Source organism: Ambystoma mexicanum, chromosome 6q (genome assembly GCF_040938575.1).
Source record: "Ambystoma mexicanum isolate Mex_15411 chromosome 6q, UKY_AmexF1_1, whole genome shotgun sequence".
Classification (NCBI taxonomy): Eukaryota; Metazoa; Chordata; class Amphibia; order Caudata; family Ambystomatidae; genus Ambystoma; species Ambystoma mexicanum.
The window spans coordinates 91,986,843-92,009,073 of NC_090937.1; positions in this window are offsets into that span (position 1 = coordinate 91,986,843).

Genomic DNA, 22,231 nt, shown 5'->3' on the forward strand with positions numbered 1-22,231 from the left:
GAGCCTGGTGGGGGCTGCCCATGGTGGCTGGGGGGTGGGGGTGGGTGGGAGACATGAGTGGGGTCTGGTGGAGGCTGCCCATGGTGGCTGGGGGTGGGGGTGGTGGGAGACATGAGTGGGGGGGGCTGGTGGAGGCTGCCCATGGTGGCTGGGGGGTGGGGGTTGGTGGGAGACATGAGTGGGGGCCTGGTGGAGGCTGCCCATGGTGGCTGGGGGGTGGGGGTGGTGGGAGACATGAGTGGGGGCCTGGTGGTGGCTGCCCCTGCACTGCTGGGGGGTGGGGGTGATAGGGGACATGAGTGGGGGCCTGGTGGGGGCTGCCCATGGTGGCTGGGGGGTGGGGGTGATAGGGGACATGAGTGGGCGCCTGGTGGAGACTGCCCATGGTGGCTGGGGGTGGGGGTGGTGGGAGACATGAGTGGGGGCCTGGTGGAGGCTGCCCCTGCACTGCTGGGGGATGGGGGTGATAGGGGACATGGGTGGGAGCCTGGTGGGGGCTGTCCATGGTGGCTGGTGGGGTGGGGGTGATAGGGGACATGAGTGGGGGCCTGGTGGGGGCTGCCCATTGTGGCTGGGTAGACATGAGTGGGGGCCTGGTGGAGGCTGCCCCTGCACTGCTGGGGGGTGGGGGTGATAGGGGACATGGGTGGGAGCCTGGTGGGGGCTGCCCATGGTGGCTGGGGGGGGGGTGGGAGACATGAGTGGGGGCCTGGTGGGGGCTGCCCATGGTGGCTGGGGGGTGGGGGAGATAGGGGACATGAGTGGGGGCCTGGTGGGGGCTGCCCATGGTGGCTGGGGGGTGGGGGTGGGTGGGAGACATGAGTGGGGGCCTGGTGGGGGATGCCCATGGTGGCTGGGGGGTGGGGGTGGTGGGAGACATGGGTGGGGGCCTGGTGGAGGGTGCCCCTGCACTGCTGGGGGGTGGGGGTGATAGGGGACATGGGTGGGAGCCTGGTGGGGGCTGCCCATGGTGGCTGGGGAGTGGGGGTGATAGGGGACATGAGTGGGAGCCTGGTGGGGGCTGCCCATGGTGGCTGGGGGGTGGTGGTGGGTGGGAGACATGAGTGGGGGCCTGGTGGAGGCTGCCCCTGCACTGCTGGGGGGTGGGGGTGATAGGGGACATGGGTGGGAACCTGGTGGCGGCTGCCCATGGTGGCTGGGGGGGAGGTGGGTGGGAGACATGAGTGGGGGCCTGGTGGGGGTTGCCCATGGTGGCTGGGGGTGGGGGTGATAGGGGACATGAGTGGGGGCCTGGTGGGGGCTGCCCATGGTGGCTGGGGGGGTGGGGGTGGGTGGGAGACATGAGTGGGGGCCTGGTGGGGGATGCCCATGGTGGCTGGGGGGTGGGAGTGGTGGGAGACATGGGTGGGGGCCTGGTGGAGGGTGCCCCACACTGCTGGGAGGGTGGGGGTGGTGGGAGACATGAGTGGGGGCCTGGTGGAGGCTGCCCCTGCACTGCTGGGGGGTGGGGATGATAGGGGACATGAGTGGGGGCCTGGTGGGGGCTGCCCATGGTGACTGGGGGGTGGCGGTGGTGGGAGACACAAGTGGGGGCCTGGTGGAGGCTGCTCCTGCACTGCTGGGGGGTGGGGTGATAGGGGACATGAGTGGGGGCCTGGTGGGGGCTGCCCATGGTGGCTGGGGGGTGGGGGTGGTGGGAGACATGGGTGGGGGGCTGGTGGAGGGTGCCCCACACTGCTGGGGGGGTGGGGGGTGGGAGACATGAGCAGGTGTGCAGGGTAGTCCCCTGTTTTGTGGGCTGCCTGCAGGGGCCGTGGAGGGTGTACAGGGAATACCTGTGAGGACCCACCCAGCCTAATCGCGTGTGATTATTCCCGCGCACCCCTGTAATACACGTACCCAGCCAAATTGCGTGTGATAATTCCCGCGCACCCCTGTAATACACGTACCCAGCCAAATCGTGTGTGATTATTCCCGCGCACCCCTGTAATACACGTACCCTGGCTAATCGCGTGTAAAACTTCACGCGTACCCCTGTCATACACGTACCCAGCCAAATCGCGTGTGAAAATTCCCGCGTACCCCTGTAATACACCTACCCTGGCTAATCGCATGTTTAACTTCACGCGTACCCCTGCCATACACGTACCCTGGCTAATCGCATGTAAAACTTCCTGCGTACCCCTGATATGTACGTTACCCGCTTTGCGTTCCTTGTTTGGCAGCCCTGTAAACTGGTCCAGGGTTAGCGCAGCCCTCTGCGATGATTTAGCGAATTTGATGGCTTTTCCTTGCGCCAGGGCGTTCTTGGGGGCGTTACTGGCGCTGCTGCAGGGTCGCTGCGATACTCTGCGCCACGGCTGGTTTGGGAGCCTAAAATCCATGAATACGCTGTGCGCGGAAATCGGTTTTGGCGCACGCGCCTGGCACAGACAATCGCACGCTGACACTCTGCGCCAGCCGCTTGCGACACTTTTCTGCGAAATTCTATGAATTACCCTGCTAATCTGTCACACAGCATCCGTTGGGCGGAGCTGGAAAGCCCCATTGTTAAACCGGCTGCACGCCATGGGGGCCGACCCTCCTCCGTGCGGGAAGACGGGTTCCGCCTGGATGGCTGCAATCTCCATGTGGTGCTGTGGGGGGGCACAGGAAACCTACACAAATACAGACTTCCGAACGAATGGCATCCTCCTGACATCATTATCTGCACAGCCAATTAGGTCATGTTTACATCATGAGACACTAGAATATTACCTACAAATCAGTATATGGACAATTTGAAAGCCATTTTACAAAACACATATCTTTAACAAAAACGTCTTTATTTTGAAAACCAAATACATTAACATATGGAACATAGCATGAAAGATGCAGTAAACATTTTTGAAAGCATTAATCAAGTAAAATAACTTTTAAATAACATTAACAGATGGCGGCTGCCGTTTTGGAAGTAAAAATGACTGATAAATTCACCACACAGTAGAAATTGAGCCAAAGAGTGCAAAAAGAGGTCTGTTGTGGGTGGGAAGGGGAGGAAAATCCTATAGATTTCACTTAGCAATGGGCAGGAATGGATGGGACACATAGCCAAACTACATAAATCCATCCTCATATATCATCTACATTGAAAAGCATTATAAACCAGCATTCAAAGCCCCTATTTCAAGCCCTTATTTTAATGACAATAGTTTCGGCTTTATAGGTAGCGCTTTCAGCGCCACCTAATAGCCAAAACTAAAAAGGGAATGAACCTTTGGGGCTCCTTGAGACATTAGAGTGCTTGTCTTGGGAGAACCATCAGAATTGGTCTGACTCCAGACAATCCAGCTGCAGTTGTGAATATATTGCAGAGTGGGCTGCGAGAATATGTCATTTGCACCCCATTCTCATTCAATGTGGGTCATTAGGTTGACTAGAAATGAACTAGAAAGCACGTTTTAGAAAGCAAAGGTGACATGGTACAGAACCAATGATACAGATTTTGCAAGATTGCAAATTTATAACATACAAAACCCTTCGGAAAATCACACAACACAGGAAACAAATCTGTTTAACACGTAGCTTCTAAAGACTCTGTAGTCTGTGCGCTGTCGCTTGGTCATCATCTCCAGGCCTCCCTGATGAAACAGTATAACAATATTTCTAGTTGGTGGCTGCTCTAATATTTGTAACCCTGGCTTGCGGTAAATTATGACCCAAGTTACTGACTGCAGTCATGGCATCGAGACTTGTGTGGGATAATGACCAAAGATTTTAGATGAACAGTGAAAAGTGGACTTTAGCATGTGCCATGATTATGCAGATTGCTAATGCCACTAAATAAAGTCATATATTGTATGAATCCCATCCTGTGTTGCTCTGTGTTCAGTGCATTGTGGCTGAACATATGCATGGCATTGTCTTAGATAAAAACAGGGGACATGTTTTTACTTGGAAATACTACAGTTAAACCATGGGTGCACAACATACGGCCCGCGGGCCAGTTGCGGCCCGCCATGCTGTTTTTTCCGGCCCGCGAGGCACAAAGACTTTCCTAATGGAGGGCGGCCCGCAAGCAGCATCGGCCGCCCTCCATTACGAAAGTCTTTGTTGTCTTCCGGGCCGGACAAAACACTGGCCGTCATTGGCTCAGCACACACGCACCACGTCACTCCTACGAGCCACGTAGTGCGTGTGTGCTGCACCAATGGAGTGCCAGCACTACGGCTGGCGTGGCCATTAAGGCTTGATGCCGGAAGGCATTTCAGCCTTGCTGGCCACGCCAGCCGTAGTACCACTCACCTCGCCAGCGTTCCAGCTTACCTGCCTTCCAGCACGTCTCTGGTAAGTGGTCTGTGTGTTTGTGTTTGTGTGTCGGGTCTGTTCTGCTGTATGCTTGTGTTGTCTATGTTGAGATGTGGGGGTGGGGGGTGTGTCGGATGTGTATGAATGTTTGTTTTTGACTGTTTGTGTTGTATATGTTGAGATGGGGTGGGGGGGCGTGTCGGATGTGTATGAATGTTTGTTTTTGAGTGTTTGTGTTGTGTATGTTGAGATGGGGGGTGGGGAAGGGTGTCGGATGTGTATGAATGTTTGTTTTTGAGTGTTTGTGTTGTGTATGTTGAGATGGGGCGGGGGGGCGTGTCGGATGTGTATGAATGTTTGTTTTTCAGTGTTTCTGTTGTGTATGTTGAGATGGGGGGTGGGGGTCGTGTCGGATGTGTATGAATGTTTGTTTTTGAGTGTTTGTGTTGTGTATGTTGAGATGGGGGCGGGGGGCGTGTTGGATGTGTATGAATGTTTGTTTTTGAGTGTTTGTGTTGTGTATGTTGAGATGCATGTATGGGTGCATGCTTCAGAGTTTGTGTGAAGAGTTGGGGGGGGTTCGGGTCTCTATGGGTGCATGTTTGAGAGTGTGTGTGCTGAGTTGGGGGGTGGGGGGTTCGGGTCTGTATGGGTGCATGTTTGAGAGTGTGCTGATTTGGGGGTGGGGGGTTCGGGACTGTATGGGTGCATGTTTGAGAGTGTGTGTGCTGAGTTGGGGGGGTGGGGGTTCGGGTCTGTATGGGTTCATGGTGTATACTTGAGAGTGTGTGCTGAGTTGAGGGGGTGGGGGTTCGGGTCTGCATGGGTGCATGTTTGAGAGTGTGTGTGCTGAGTTGGGGGGTGGGGGGTTCGGGTCTGTATGGGTGCATGTTTGAGAGTGTGTGTGCTGAGTTGAGGGGTGGGGGGTTCGGGTCTGTATGGGTGCATGGTGTATGCTTGAGAGTGTGTGCTGAGTTGGGGGGTGGGGGGTTCGGATCTGTATGGGTGCATGTTTGAGAGTGTGTGTACTGAGTTGAGGGGTGGGGGGTTCGGGTCTGTATGGGTGCATGGTGTATGCTTGAGAGTGTGTGCTGAGTTGGGGGGTGGGGGGTTCGGATCTGTATGGGTGCATGTTTGAGAGTGTGTGTACTGAGTTGGGGGTTCGGGTCTTTATGGGTGCATGTTTGAGAGTGTGTGTGCTGAGTTGGGGGGTTCGGGTCTGTATGGTTGCATGTTTGAGAGTGTGCTGATTTGGGGGGTGGGGGGTTCGGGTCTGTATGGGTGCATGTTTGAGAGTGTGCTGATTTGGGGGGTGGGGAGTTTGGGTCTGTATGGGTGCATGTTTGAGAGTGTGTGTGCTGAGTTGAGGGGTGGGGGGTTCGGGTCTGTATGGGTGCATGTTTGAGAGTGTGCTGATTTGGGGGGTGGGGGGTTTGGGTCTGTATGGGTGCATGTTTGAGAGTGTGTGTGCTGAGTTGGGGGGTTCGGGTCTGTATGGGTGCATGTTTGAGAGTGTGTGCGCTGAGTTGGGGGTGGGGGGTTCGAGTCTGTTTGGGTGCATGTTTGAGAGTGTGCTGATTTGGTTGGGGGTGAGGGGGCCATGGGGCATAGTGTTTGGTTGGGGGTGGGAGCCGTGGGGCATAGTGTTTGTTTGGGGTTAATGGGGACATGGGGCACAGTGTTTGGTTGGGGGTTGAGGGAGCCGTGGGGCATAGTGTTTGTTTGGGGGTTATGGGGCCATGAGGGGGCCATGGGGCACAGTGTTTGGTTGGGGGTGGGAGCCATGGGGCATAGTGTTTGTTTGGGGGTAATGGGGCCATGGGGCATAGTGTTTGGTTGGGGATTGAGGGAGCCATGGGGTATAGTGTTTGCTTGGGGGGTGCCATGGGGCATAGTGTTTGTTTGGGGATAATGGGGCCATGGGGCATAGTGTTTGCTTGGGGGGTGAGGGACGGGGGCATAGTGTTTTCTTGGGGGGTGAGGGACAGGGGGCATAGTGTTTGGTTGAGGGTGAGGGGGCCATGGGGCATAGTGTTTGGTTGGGGGTGGGAGCCATTGGGCATAGTGTTTGGTTGGGGGTGATGGGGCCATGGGGCATAGTGTTTGGTTGGGGGTGGGAGTCATGGGGCATAGTGTTTGGTTGGGGGTGGGAGCCATGGGGCATAGTGTTTGGTTGGGGGTGATGGGGCCATGGGGCATAGTGTTTGGTTGGGGGTGAGGGACAGGGGGCATAGTGTTTGCTTGGCAGGTGAGGGACAGGGGGCATAGTGTTTGGTAGGGGTGGGAGCCATGGGGCATAGTGTTTGGTTGGGGCCGAGGGACAGAGGGCATAGTGTTTGCTTGGGGGGTGAGGGACAGGGGGCATAGTGTTTGCTTGGGGGTGGGAGCCATGGGGCATAGTGTTTGGTTGGGGGTGGGAGCCATTGGGCATAGAGTTTGGTTGGGGGTGATGGGGCCATGGGGCATAGTGTTTGGTTGGGGGTGGGAGCCATGGGGCATAGTGTTTGGTTGGGTTGAGGGACATGGGCATAGTGTTGCACTCCAAGAGTGAACTCAATAATAAAGCTAAAACAGGCACAGTTAGGAGATGTACATCCTTTGCTTTTTTGAGGAAACCTGACTCAACGAAGGCCATACTCCTCTTGGGTAACCCAAACAGCAAACTATAGCAGTCCAAAATAATGGAATGTCCAATCAAGGGTCAATAAAATATATATAATTTAATTAAACAGACGATATACAATAACTAAATCGAAATAAATGATAACAATGGAAAATGTGTAGTACAAAATGTAAGTTTGAAATGCAATAAAAATCGTTACCCCTCAAAAACATATTCTTTTTCCATGTGTTTAATACAAATTGGGGGTTGAAAAAGCCTCCTGACATGTCCCGCCTACCGCCCGCCCACTTTTACTTTTCGGCCCACTATAGCCCTCATGTAAGGTACTTTCGGCCCTCTGTCAAAATCAGTTGTGCACCCCTGAGTTTAACAAAAGCCCCAATTACGCATTGAGGAGATAGAGACCTCTAACCACTGTATGCCCCCTACTCTGTTAGAATGAGAGTGGAACCATGCACTGCCTTTAATCAACGGCAGAATATTTTAAGGGCAATTGTTCAAGTGTATCAAGCTGTTAAAGTGTGTCAGACACCAACGGACATATAATGTGACTTTTACTCTGACCTTGATGAACATCGTGAAGACACATCAGAGTGAAAGGAAGGAGCATGAGCTCAGCATAGCAGAGTTTTTCCTTGGTGTCACCCTGAAGGGCCAGTTGTAGATATCAAAACTGTTGATTGATAATGTTGTGTTATTTATACAGCACCTTAATCCAAAGCACTTTACAGAGCACATATTTACATACAATATCACCCAACCGAAATTGGTACTCATTTATCGACCACGGAAGGATGAAAGGCTGGGTTGGCCTTGCTGGGATCCGAACCTGTGACCTGCAGATCACGCTCAGATCGCAGCAGCGAGCGCTCAACCCGCTGAGCTATTTTACCCGCTGATTGAGAGACTTTTTCCTCAATGGTAAGACGAGCAGTGTATGGCTCTCCTCTGTGGCGGTTCACGGGTCTTCAGATAGGTCCCAAGTGTCAGATCTTACTGTCCAAAGTTTTTTTATAAAATATAAGTCTTTCATTTTGAACTTTAAGTCATCAGCCTTGCTTTTCACCATGTTTCTCCTATCTCACTTTACGGAATTTGGGTAATTGGCTGGTGTGAAAGCTTTATCTCAGATTCTGTGCTATTTTAAAGTATGTAGACAGTTTTTGGATTACCATGGGTGTTGTTCTGAAGGCTTTTTGTATGGATTTCTCACAGAGAGCCAATTTAGTCACACCACTGCTGGAGTAATGTATTTGGATTTCTACAATTCCAGACATTAACCTGCCCCTTAGTCTTGACCCTAAGAAGTGTCAGGTGTTCTATTCAACATGTTACAATAGTCTAACCATGACATTACAAGTTATAGGGGGACTTCCACATGATGTCCGGACTCTGGCAGGTTATTTTGCCAAAAAGCAATTTTGACCACATTCTTGACTTGGAACATGCGAAAATATCAGCCCACCTACATTCGGTTCTTCTGGATATTAAACAATTCCCCATATACCAGAGTCTCAGCATACAAGGAAAAAAGAACAGCTCGACAGAAAATGTTTACTTTGCAGGTTCTGCAGAATGTCAGTTCCATTCTTTCTTTTAATATATACCGCAAGGCATATAACCCGTAGGTTTCTCTGTGTGCGACATATGCAATGCAAACAACCGTGGCCTGGCCTATACAATTTGAAACAGAAAGGTCTTCAGTTCTTTTCTGAAAGTTGTAAGGTTTCCTGTCTTGCAAAGGGCTAGTGCAAGACTTTTCCACAATGTAGCTAACAGTACAGGATTGGATCTGCCGTAGGCTCTCACCCGTTTAGAAGGATGAACGAGCGGGAGATACAGTAAGTGGAGACTGAGGCCTGGAGGAAGACAGCCGCATGAATCGTTGTTTGATATAAAGCGGAGAGGAGCCATAGAGACATCTTTGAGCCAAGGTCAGCAGTTTGAAGGAGGAATTTCTGCTTCTAATTGGTAACCAGTGTCATATCGGAAGACCGGCAGTAATATGCGCTGATCTGGCTGTGTTGGTTACAATTCTAGTCAGGGAATTCTGCAGAACATGTGTATGTGGATGGAGGACTGTGTGGATCCTGCATATGCTGTAATCCAGATTAACTCACAGGAGTAGGATCCACATATAGAGCAATCTTAGTTTGATTGTTATTTTACAACATCGTTATAAAAGGAAGTTGTTCTGTGCTCCAAGAGTCACTCTAGGGAAAACACAGTGAGGGTTAGCTACAATTGAATCAGCATTTATTATCAATACAATCAAACAAAAAGGGAGAAAAGGATGCATTTTCTTACAACAAAATCAATCAGGTTTTGTACACAAAAGGACATTTTTGGGTAGAAATAGAAATATACAAAACCAATTCTAAATAGAGAAATAGGAATGAATGAAATTAGTAAGAGGGAAAACATTCAGAGATAAGGTTTTAGAACAGTTAGTTTGCAAAAAATTCAGAATAGAAATATGGTGACAACCATCAAACAAACGTGTATGATTTTAAATAGTGGGGGCATTCCTACTATTGAAAGGGCATAAGGGTGCTATTTCTTGTGTTAACCTGGTATTTTTAAAGAATGTGAACACTTATTCACATGTAATAATAAGGCGGGGCAACCTTATTATTATTATTATTATTATTGTTCCTAAATGGGAGGGAGGCAAAAAAGAGATGCATGTGTATATCAGTATTCTGTGTAGGATTCCAACATGTTGTTTTCCTAAGAACAATCCTAGAACAGGGAGACTTCTTGAAGATAAAAACAAGAGAGAGTCCACATAGTACTCACCCTGTTGTCTAGGCATGGATGAGAGAAGCGTGTGACCGCTTTTTCTGATGTGTAGAGTTTCAAGTGGTGGTCAGACCGGAGGCCATTCTCAAAAACACTTCCACATCGCGGGCATATGATCACTAGAGTTGATTTAAAAATAAATATACATTTGACTAAGTCTAAATGACACATATGGACACGAATGAAATGTTGGGGGTAATGGTTAATATTTCTTGCATCAAAAGGTAGTGCAGGGTCGTTGCCATTTCCTGTGTACACAGCAACGTGCCTTGTGGAATTTTCTGACTGGGTCAGGCACTTGTCAGTGTCCTACTCGTTTCGGACACAGCGTCACTGAACAATTCAGCACGTGTGGTGGGGTTGCAGAGTCTGAAGTGTCAAATTAAGAACCCCTGGTTATAAAGTGAGTCCAGATAGATCGCACGCTTATGGCTAACTAAAACAAAGGGGCTCAGGCTCAAGCAGTGCCACCTCGGGGTATTGTGTATAGTGGATTAGTGGTGCAGACTACATATGTTAGTATCAATCAGTAGAGACATATTCCGAGAGAGAGAGTGCCCATCACCTTGTATTAGTGTGCTTCAATTTAAAGAGAACGACAATGCGCGACTATTAGCAAAGAGGCGTAGGTTGCAGACTTGGATGCTGTGTTCCAGTCTGGATCCAACTAAGGCTCTGGCCAAGATACAGCAATGGTGCTCAGAAGTAAAGGGCCTAATTTGTCAGAGCAGCATCAAGTAGTAATTGTAGTCTTTTAATGTGCGATTTATTTGGGGTACCATGGAGAGGCTAGAGTTAAAGATCATTCCCATAGTTGTAAATTTGGTTTATATTTTCATAGTATATTCTCTGTGCAAAATCCAGACTTAATAGTTATTAGTGATAATACTGATTGCACACCACACTAATGAGCATGTTTCCAGAAATTCCCAATTCAAGTTAAATGGCCTGCCTACAAACAGCCTCACTTTAATGTGCCTAGCAAAGAGCACAAAGGCGCGAAAACAGGGTCATAAAAACTCCCTGCTTACTTTACCAACTCTGCGCCATTTTGGAATGGATTTCCGTCAGCGAGCGGGACATGGAGTGGGAAATACACGCTCTGTACTTCCCCACTCTGTCCAGGAATGCACTTGCATATACCCCCACATGCATCACAGTTTTGATGCAGGCAGAGCGACACGGATCTCTGCTAATTCTTCCCTTTCTTTTAAGAGCGAAAAGAACGGCAGAATCTGTAGGGATGCTGTTTCATGACAGCCACCATTACAGACCACTGCCAATTGCACTTGCGCATTGCACTTGCGCAGTGTTGATACACTTGGATTATCCACATGGAGTGAATGTTGCTACATAAAGCCGGGGACTGCTCGGGTTTTCGTGCCAACATCCACCCCATTTGGATAACCAGAAGAATTTGTTAGAATCTCGGGGGGCTCTAAATGGAATGTGAATAGGGTCTGTGTGTGATGTCCCTTAATGATACTTTTTTAAAAAAAATGTGACACACACACAACTGTGGTTCATGAATTCGCTGAAGCCTTCATGCTGACTGAAACTTTTACATCAGGCATGCCACCAGTTATGATTTGTTGCACAACCAGCTAAGACATCTTTAAGGGTAGACCCTCTGCAGTATCGGAAAAACGCCTATATGAGTTTTTGTGCCAGAATTACAGCACATTACTGAGTTATTGATCTTGTGAATATTTCTGTCACAAGCTATTAATCTAGATGGTGGGGTTCAAAGTGTTCACTCACCAGTAGTGATTGGCTAGTGATATTTGACTGTTGGCGAGTAAGAAAGGGTTTGCTGTGTACAGAATTGAGGCGGCCAGTGACTCTTTTATGGCTGGCTGTAGCTTGCAACTTGATTTTTTTGTTCCCTGTACTAAGAATGTTAAAAGCAGTTTAAAGGGGTCTGTGTGAAAATGTCCCCAGGAAAATGTAGTCATGTGAAAATGTAGTAAGCAAAATGTTGTTTTAGAAAATGTGGTCATTCAATACAAGCAAATCAAAGTGTGAACATGTTGCCAGTTATAAGGTTGCTTAAAAAGCTATTTTTAAATACACAAAGCTGTAACCCTAAATATGACTCAAACCTCTAACAAAACCTCCACAATCACTCTAACTCCATTCCTAAACCAACTCTAATTACAACCCTTATTCCACCTTGAACTCTTACAGAACGCTAACCCTTCAGCAAGCTAAAGCATTTTATTTGCATGTGACTCAATACAAAATAAATAGAAAATGTACAGTGAACCTACCTCCAGCCCCATCACCAGCTCTCCACCAAGTACATAGCCCTTAACTTAATCCAAACCCTATCTCTAATACTAATACTAATACTAATCTTAACCTTACCCTAACTGCAACTCTCCCACTAATGCTTACTTTACCCTAACCACTAGGTCTATCCTAAACGCTATCCTACACAAACATCCCCAGCCCTCTCCAACCTCCCTATCCCTTTCTTTAACACTTACCCAAACCATTAATCTATTTGACCTAGCCTTACAATACCCTTCTCTACCACTAACTCTAAGACTTAATCTACTGTAACAACTAACCAAACAACAACTTCTTAACCCTAACCCCTTTCCTTACCGCAACCCCTATCCTAACCCTAAACCAGGAAATCACAAGCCCCATAAACCCTCCTTAACACTAACAATAACTCCAGCAGCACTACATTTATGACTACTTTTCATCTGCATTTTTGACTACTTTTTGCATTGCAACTTTTTCTCTGCAGGGGTATTTTCACCACAACAGTTTCATTGACTACATTTTTGTTGGCTACATTTTCACTGGATACCGTTTAAAGGCATAAGATGGAGTATGTTGCTTACCTGTAACTCCTGTTCTCCGTACCAACAACAAGGTTGTCGACGGGGTGGTAGTAGAAGATGTCATAATCGACAAGGTCATCGATAAAGTGGTATTCAAAGATTTTATTTTGTGGACGAATATGAGGTTGTCGACTGAGTGTTAGAAGAGGATTTTGCTGTTGTGGACAAACAAATCTGTAGGGTCAGTGATACTCCATGTACCGTCGACGAGGTAGTAGTGGTGGACGGTGCTGTCAACTGGGCCGCCGACAGAGCTCCAGCTTTTATCGTCGACTGGGATTTTACAGTCAATGGGGTTTTAGGTTTGGCCTGTGCAGCCCTCCAGATAAGGTGCGTATTAGGCATTTTTACCCACAGAAATCTTGTCAATACGGCTCTTTTAATTCTTCCTTGCGTACCACTTACTCAGGCTATTTATGGCAGCACCCCCATAAATCATGGAGTTCACTGATGACAGCCCGGCAAGCAGCAGCTTGCAAATCCGCTCTTTACTTTAGCAGTCCACACAGTTCCTTGAAAGAAGCAACTGGGATGAGTACTGGTCTGTTTATTTTTTTAACACTCCTCTGTTAATGATTCTATCAAGATAATACATTCTGAGTAATGTAGAAGGGAATTTGTGTTTTGTTCACTTTGTTCAACTACTTGTATTTTGTAGGTCACAGTGTTATTAAATCATTTTAAATTCTGAATCTGCTTTTCAGGTTGCTTTAGAACACATGCAGTATTATGTGCAATGAAAATTGTCTTAAACAAGGCCTGCATTTCTGCTTCATTTTCCTCAGTTTTAATTCACATTAATGGAGGCAGCACAGTTGCAGCAGCATGGGCATTTCATACTTTGTTTTCTCTTCATCACAGAAGCACATCAGTTGCATTCAACTGCTTGGGGTTCCAGAGGTCTTGATGTTTTAGGAGAGCCTCCCAGCAAGCAGTTGTTTGGCATTTGTGAGAAGGAAAATCTTTTGGTGTTCTATATGAAGGTGTGTTTTTTTAGTCTTAAAATTGCATGGGCTCGCATGCATGCACGTGCATGAAAGGCCACTGTACATAGTTTGATTTCTTATAGAGCAAGGAATAGCTAGGGATGTGGGATGAACTTAACTTCAACTCCTTTTCTGACCGCCCACTGCAAATAGGTATAATGGATATAGGTAGAAGCAGTGCTGTATGTATTTTCAGTGGCGCAGATTGTACAGTTACCTCGCAACAGGACTGCAGGATTCAAGCAAAGTAGCCTAATTTATCAGCGGAGATGCTATAGATGTCATGGCACAATGCCAATTATTCACAGCAGGGCTGATTGCCTCATGCCCACATTTCTTAGCAGGACTGCTATGTTTTAGGACAGTCCCGCATTCTTAACAGCTGGTGTAATCACACAGCACCAACATGTGTCAGAATCTTTTGCACAGAGCTAAGGTACTGAACAAGAACAGTGTCTGAGCTCCTCCCACCATCCTCCTGAGCTGGTGTGATGCACAATGCAGACACTGTGAGAAGATGACATTGCTGTCATATATTTCAATCCCTCCTACTCAATATTGCGGTTTTCAAAACTTCTGCTTCTCCCATGTCAGATTACTGAGTCCCACTGCCACAAATCAAGCACATTTCAAAGCCTCATTATGAATCTCCTGATTCACATATAGGATAGCCCAAACAGGTGTAGAGCTTTTGACAAGCCAATTATGTCAGGCAAGCCTCACATGGAACTGCCAGTGCCCTAACCCTACGTGCCTTTCACAGTCAACAGCCTTTTGGGAAAGGTAACTCAGTAGGTCAATAAGCCTGCTGTAGAGATCATTTTGTAACCTGCTTTCAAATCTTGTTGAAAGGTGAATTAATGCGTTTTCTTCAGAGGTATGTGTTTAAGATGCAGGTAACATTCAATTATAACAGAACTGACTTAGCTTTTGACTTCTCAAATGGACTACTAAATGTTCAGTGATTCAGAACACACTCATTTCATCGTGGATTCTTTATCAGTAATGGCTCAGAACATACCTACTCAGGGCTGATATACCTGTAATGGGTCAGAACACACACATCTCTTCAGGGCTGCGATAGTTGTAATGGCTCAGAACACACACCTCTCATCTGGGCTGCTATACATGTAATGGCTTAGAAGTAGAACACACACACCCCATGAGGGCTGCTATACTTGTAATGGCTCAGGGAAATCACCTCCCATTAGGGCTGCTATACTTGAAATGGCATATAGTACTGGTAAAGCATCTGCATTCAACAAGTGCTGCATCTGGTGAGACAAACCTCTAACTCTATACTTCCCAGCCTAATGGCCGAAATAAGGTTTGTACACATCTAGAATGAGCACCCAATAGTAAAGATGCACTAGATTTGTAAATAGAAAAGGCATGTTCAGCTTTTCAGATATTTATTGGTGCTTAACAGAAAAACAGGAGAGGAAAAGCAACTTTGAACCTAGGCAATACAGGAGAACAAAGTTAAGGTGAGAGGTACAAGGGGGATTCAACAGAGAACATACTAGCCAATCCAAAACAGAAATTGGAGGAACAGGAAGAGAGACCAATTAGCTCCATGAGAGGGCAACCACAACAAAGAAAATGACAAAACAGATATAGCAAGAGTAATGACATGAGAGGGGAAGAGGAACTATATCAACCGAAACAGCAAAATATAGGAGGAAAACAGCAATACTACAATGCAGAGATGGTAAAGACAAAGTGAAGGAGCAACAGACCGCAAAACCTGGCATAGCAACACTTAAGGGCGAGAGGCACATCATTAGAAAGTGTGAGACTGGGGAAAGCAAGTAGAAAAAGGGAAGGAGAAATGGAGCAAAACCATGGAGTGGCTGTCAAGCAGGTAGTGCCAGGCAGCCGCAGTAGGCCAGAGAGGAAGAGAAGTGATGCTTGTAGAGTGAAGGACTTGATTTATGATGTAACTAGCTGGCATGTGTAGTAGTTCTTAACATAGATTTGGTGTCCAAGTATAATGAAGATGAAGTTGTGTAGAATGCACCTACAAGTTCTTTGTCACTTACGTTTTCTCGCACATTTTAAATTTTACGCACATATTGGATAGTTGTCAGACACTTTTACTCTCTTGGGAAGGAAGAAACTCATTTTTACTCTTTTGAAATTGGGTTTACTCTCTAATTCTAAAAATTGGGAGTAAAATACTCTCACGCCAAAATCCTATCTGGGGCACTGGGCCGAACAGGCCATTTGCACAGCAAGGGCTGTTTTTTTCCGGCCATGTTTTTTACATTTAAAAAAAACAACTTTATTGAAGCAATTAGATCAAAGCATTTCACAAGAGTGATAAAGGGTACATGAAAGCTATTAGCATAGTTAAAGGCATATTTGTATACAGACAATGCGATAGGAGAACATAGAGGGTTGCATGATTGGGGACATACACAGATGAAGGCGGAATCCCAGATGAAGAGAGATAAATAATTTGGTGGGGAGCACAATCATACACCTTATTTAGTCCAATGAAGGCTTTTTCTGTGTGCATGCTAGGTAGGTTTTGATGGTTTGCCATTTGTCTTTCGGGCGGTTTCCCACTGACAACATAGAAGCCCATTGTTCTTCAGTATCAATGGCCCAAACAACAGCACACAATCATTGGTCGGTACCATCATTGATGGTACAGTAGGCCTTGACCAGTAGACATTGCATTGTCAGTATCAGGCATAGATTCACAACGTTAGGCACCCGCCCCACCTGATCAGCAAACACATGGAAAAGACTTGCATGGCGGTAGCATCCAATTTGACATCAGTCATATCAGTAAGTATAGTACAGACATCTTTCCAGTATCCATCAAGTTATAGATGCTCCACACCTTGTGAAAGTACCCTGCATCATCCTCCCCACACCTAAAACAGCAGCCAGCACTTGTTTGGGTAAAGATTTTTAGACGGGCCATAGTATAGTGGTATCTATATAGGACCTTAAGTTTAATAAGGTGAAACGGGGAGTTGTAAGAAACCTCCCGGGTTTGTGCATACATGTCACCCCAGACCTCATCTGTAATATCGAGATTTATGTCTAGCACCCATTTGGAGTGAAGCTTGGTTAACGGCGACAACACTCAGCCTTGATTAAATTATGTAGAGAAGAGAAAATGCCCCGGGAACCATGAGCATCCATAACATAACCCAGTAAGGAGTTGTCCTCGGGTTGTAAGGAACTCATGGTGACAACAGTAAAAACAGACACAAGTGATCACAGTTCACAGGTGTTTGTTAAACTGTAAGCGCAGGGTGGGAAAATGCCTAACCTAAATCTAAGATGGCAGCAAGCGTTGACCATCAAATGAAAAATAAGGCAGTCCTTGTGGCGTCTTGTCAAAGAAAAGGGCCTATACTAAGAAAAAACTATAACCAATTCGTTACAGCTAATTACAGAAAGAGTGTGGGATAGTGTATTCAAAATAAAGAAGAAAGTGTTCACAAATAATAAGTCAGGATGTGATTGGCTCGAGGTCTCTCTTCCCCATGTTTTTAGCACAGGACAAAGTGGGACTTTGGAGCACAGAACACGCTCGAGCCTTCCGAGCACGAGCTAACAGTTCCATATCAGCTATCAGGTTCTTTGATGGTTAAGTCTCTTTGTAATGACAAGCCTCTTGCCTTTAAAGCCTGATTCTCTAAACAAACAACACAAAGTTCTGCTCTACGAACACTTTGGGTGATGGATTCACCCCTGGCTCCCCCTCTTCTGGGTGCGGACCCCTCAGTAGTCGTATTCAACAACTTAACAAGACAGTTGCTTTCTCAGTGAACTTTGGGTGGTAATTTTCCACCCCTGGATCTCCCTCTGCCATGCTCGGACCTCAGATGACAAGGGTGGACACTTCCCTTCCCCTTGTCTTGCAATGCTTCTTGCTTTTATAAATCTTAATGCCTTTTTAAACAGGTTTTTGGTCTTTTCCCTTGGTTGACGGCTTCTTCTGCCGGGTTCACTCTTGCCGATTTTTGGTTGTCGACTTCCCTCTATAGCAGTGGTCTTCAAACTCTTTTGGCTCGGGCCCCCGCTGAGCCAAGTTTGAGCAGGCCGGGCCCCCCTAAAAGTGCTGGATGGACAGTATGTAGAAATTGCTATGAACCTTTGCAAGCCGTCACCGCACCCTACTCCCAGTACAGACCCTGGGCTCTCCCCCACCCTACTCCCACCACTTTCCCAGTGCTGCCGCCCATCCTGCTCCCACCACAGTCCCATAACACAAACATATACACATCCATACACATTTAAATAAAAAATAAATCGCCATAAAATTACCTTCTGCAGGGGCCTGCGCATGGTTGCTAAAATGCCCCGCTCCAGGTTGCTCTGCCTGTATGTGCGAAAAAGCGCAGGAGCACCCCCTCGCACATACATACATGCAGTGCCCCAGCCAGCATTTACAATGAGCTATGCAAGGCTGGCGAAGCAAAACACCTCCAATGTTGCATGGCTCAGTGATCATGTGCGGCCGGGGAAATGAACTGTCAAATGCAAACAGTGTTTCCCTTTGACAGTTCAGCCAGCCCAGGAGCACTCCCTCAGCTGGATAAAGCATCTGAGGGAGTGCTCAGTGTTTCACTGGGCTGGCTCCTCCATAATGGGTGAGGTGGCCAGTGGGTGGATGCCCCCTCACCCATTATGGATGAGTTGGCAGGCTTGGACTGGCCTATAGGGCAATAGGGCGATGACTGTACCAAAAATGCAAAATTCTAGTGTAGGCAAATCAAAATGGGCCACTTTTTTGGCCAATGTGAGCCAGTTTGAGGAGTTGCTTCACTATGCAGCTAGTAGTTTTGACCATTGTTGCTGAATAAATATTCTTTAAATATCACAATGTGTTTACATTTGAATAAAAAACAACCCCTTGGGTACTATTCAAACAGTCTGTGACTAAAGGACTGAATATCCATTTGCAACTGCTGTCCATGTTTTCATTGGTGCCTAAGACCGTTTTATGGTCCAGTCTGACCATGTGAGCTGCCCCCTCCCATTTCCCCCAATCTAAAAAAAAAAAAAAGTTCTTTTTTTTTTACAGTTCATGCTGGGCTCTGGCACACCCCCCCCTAGGAGGCGGCCGCACCCCCCTCGGGTGGCGCGCCCCACAGTTTGAGGACCTATGCTCTATAGGGTTCACTCTCGCCGACTTTTGTAACAGATTATTCACTGTAGACACCCCTTGGTCGGGTTCACTTTGTTTCATGCACTATTCTGGATTGTTGGCTTCCCTCTGCCGGGTTCACTCTTGCTAATCTTCACGAAACACAGTTCATGTACTCATTTTCACCATGCCGGATTCACTTCTCTTAGCTTTCACCATTCTCTGTCGGTCAAAGACATTCGATGGTACAGAGGATTTTACAAGAGCACTGTATGACCACTTTGGCCGTTCTTTGCCTCTTCCCAAAACCTTCTGGTTAAGGTAGTCTTTACCATTGAGTAATCACCCAGAGATGATTCCTACATGAGCACCCACATGGTGCCAGACTCTTCTGTATCTGGTTTTCCCCCTTCTTCGTTAATAGTATCCTTTTGCTTTTCAAAGTTCAATTTAGCCTTCGGCTACTTTTCATTCAACAAGGTTGGTTTCTAATCGACACTCCCCTCGACTCATCGGCTGTGATTAACTGCTTGGCTTTCTGGTATCTTAGAGTCAAGGTTGGTACCACAGAGATACGCATCTCTCCCCAGCTTGGTAATCAGCAGAGGAGGGTATGGCATCATAGGCACATCTGTTGACTTATCATTCTCTCTTACGTCGTGCAGTCTGCCTTGCTCATCCTGTGCTCTTGTGCTCCACCTTTTATCCCTGTGGGGAAAGGAAAGGGCCATCAGGTGTGTGTGATTTTGGTCAATTGCCTGACTTGGCTTGACCCTTAGGTTGGGACTTGTCAAGTAAACACTTCTAGAATGTGTCTGTTGTCTTTCGTGTTGTGCGAAGGTGTTCGTGTCAGAAAGGTGGGGAGTTTGAGTGTTTGAGTATCCTACGGGGTATAGTGAGGAAGAAGTGTTATATGGGATTATATTTCTCACACTAGGGGTTTGGGTACATTCGGGAGGATGAGATTTGTAGGGTGTGTGCAACAAATGGGAATGACCGGGTATTTCTATTGTGACCTGGTCAGGGGGGTTTGTGGGAAAGGTAGTGTGTTGTTAATGCTGAATGCCAGGGTTTAGGGAAAGAATAATAAAAGGGACGAGGAGAAGAAGGGTTGGGAGTATTCCAGTAGAAAATGGGAAAACCGGGATTCTGTGAAATGTGGCTTTCGAGTCTAATGGGGTTTGTGCTCCTAGGAGATTTACCAGTTATGGAGGGGTTGGTAGATTTTGATAACAGAAATGTTTCACGAGGAAGGGAGGTTGATTTGGAGTAGCCCATAATGGTCTCCGGTATTTTGTGAGACGCGGTATTGTGGTGCAATATCGCGTCTCACCTGGGCATTCCCCCAAACATAACCCCGGGTTCCCCTACCGATTTGATCCTCCCTCGCTCGTCCACCCCCAGGGTTGGGAGGTGAGAGCGCCAGCCCTTTTCCTGGCCACCTGAATAAGGGACTCGCAAGGTCTACTCAGGAGAATTACCTCAGGTTTCTCACAGTGTTGAACTGGGAAAAACACCCATCTGGGTATCACTACATATTATCCCCACCAAAAATATCGCCGTATATATGGTAGTCTTGAACGGCCATAGGCGATATTTTTGGGGGGATAATTTTGGGGGGTTTATGGAGCAGGGATTGCGGGGGTGTCCCTCGATCCTTTAAAAATAATGCGGGGTTTGCAGGGGTGTCCGCCGCAGGTTCCATGCCTTAATATCGTCGCAAAAACATAGTGATATTTTTGTATGGTGATATTTATGCGAGGATATTATCACATGGAACCCCCCATCTGCGAATACTGATATACTGAAGTCATTGTGAAGATTTGTTTTGCATGAGCGTGGGAATGTCATCTGCAGAAATACAACTCCCATCAAGAAAAATGTTCCCTAATCTGCTAAATCCATTCTGAAACCAGCATCACTCAGTTATGTATCTACCTTAGGAAAATCCGGGATACAGTTCCATTATGGGAAATTTCCATGATAGGGATGAGCGACACCCACAAGCTTCTATATCTTACTCTAGGCCAGGGCACTGATGCTTGCAGGGTCAAATGGGCAGGAGTCTGCAAACACTGGAGGCACAACTAAAGATCTGATATCTCGCTCACCGGCTGAAATCTTTTCAAGCTTCACATGTGGAATAGACACATTCCTCGGAAACCAAAAAGCTGCGTATTGCACCTGTTCTGCCAACCAATATATCTTAAAGTCAGAGGCGGCAAACCCCCTTTGCATATAAGGCATGGTGTAGGTATCCCACTTAAGGCGCACTGGACCCAAGTGCCACAAAAAAGCATTCATGGCAGTTTCCAGTTCTTTGACAAATGTAATGTCTGGCCACAAAGGTATATTTTGGAGAAAAAAAAAAGAAGTTTTGGGAGGACTGTCGTTTTGAGCGGCGCTATTTTACCCGCAGTGGTCAGCAGCAACCACGCCGAAGTCACAAGCTGAAGTGTGAGGCGCGCTAAGTATTTAGCATAGTTACAGTCAAATAAGGTATTATATTGTCTAGTTACAGTAATCTCCAAGTACCGCATTTCAGTCGGAGCCCACGAGAAACCAAGTAAGTCACTGGGTTTAGGCAAAGCCTCCGTAAGAGGAAACATGTCTGATTTATTACAATTTAATCGGCCTCTGCTTTTTTAAATGAAGTTTGGAGCCTTTCCTCAGATTTGGCTCTTTTATGCCAGTAAAATGACTTAGCGGGTTAAGCACTTGTTGCTGTGATTTGTGTTTGTTCTGCAGGTTCAAATTCCGGCACGGTCGATTCAGCATTTCATCCTTCCGAGGTCGATAAAGTGAGAACCAATTTCGATTGGGTAATAATAATATATGTAAATATGTGCTATGTAAAATGCTTTGGATCAAAGCGCTATATAAATATCCCAGTTTTATTATCATTGGTAGAGGGTTTACTAGTGCCCCTCATTGCCACGCTTTTAGAGGACGCAGCCTCCGATGGAGGGTGCTTGCCCTTATTTAGCCAACACAAAAGGCGCCTGCGCCGATCTCTTAAGGTTTTCGCACTGCACATTTCACAATCCTTCAGTGTTATGATTGGGGGGAGGCAATACATGCACTGAGTATTTTTATCACCCTCAAACACATTTTTTATTCCACAGGTCTCCCATGATTTAAAGAGAGACCTCTTGGATTTCCCTTCCATGTTATCGCCTCTCCACTTATCTGAAGAACAAAGGTTGAAATCTTCCTGAGGTCTTCTCTGGATGCAACTTTAGTGAAGTTTTCTAGATAACTTTTCTCACAGGAGAAAAGGTTTCGAGGGCTGCTCAGGACGACATGCGCTTAGAATCTGAAGAGGGCCTCCAGGGTGAGGCTTGATACTCAACCTCCCATTGGCTGAGGGTGAATACACCCAAAAGGACAGTGGTGGGCTTCTAAAGCTTTTTCTTTATTGTATAATGTAATACCGAGGTTATTGAGGATTCGCAGCCTGACGACGGGGAAAATTGAAAGCATGTGAATCCATGAAAAATGCAATGCTGGAGAGATCATATTCATCACAGTTAACTTTGTAGCACATTCTGGTGCACTATTATGATAAGAATGCAAGTGACAATGGAAACACTTTAATTTATCC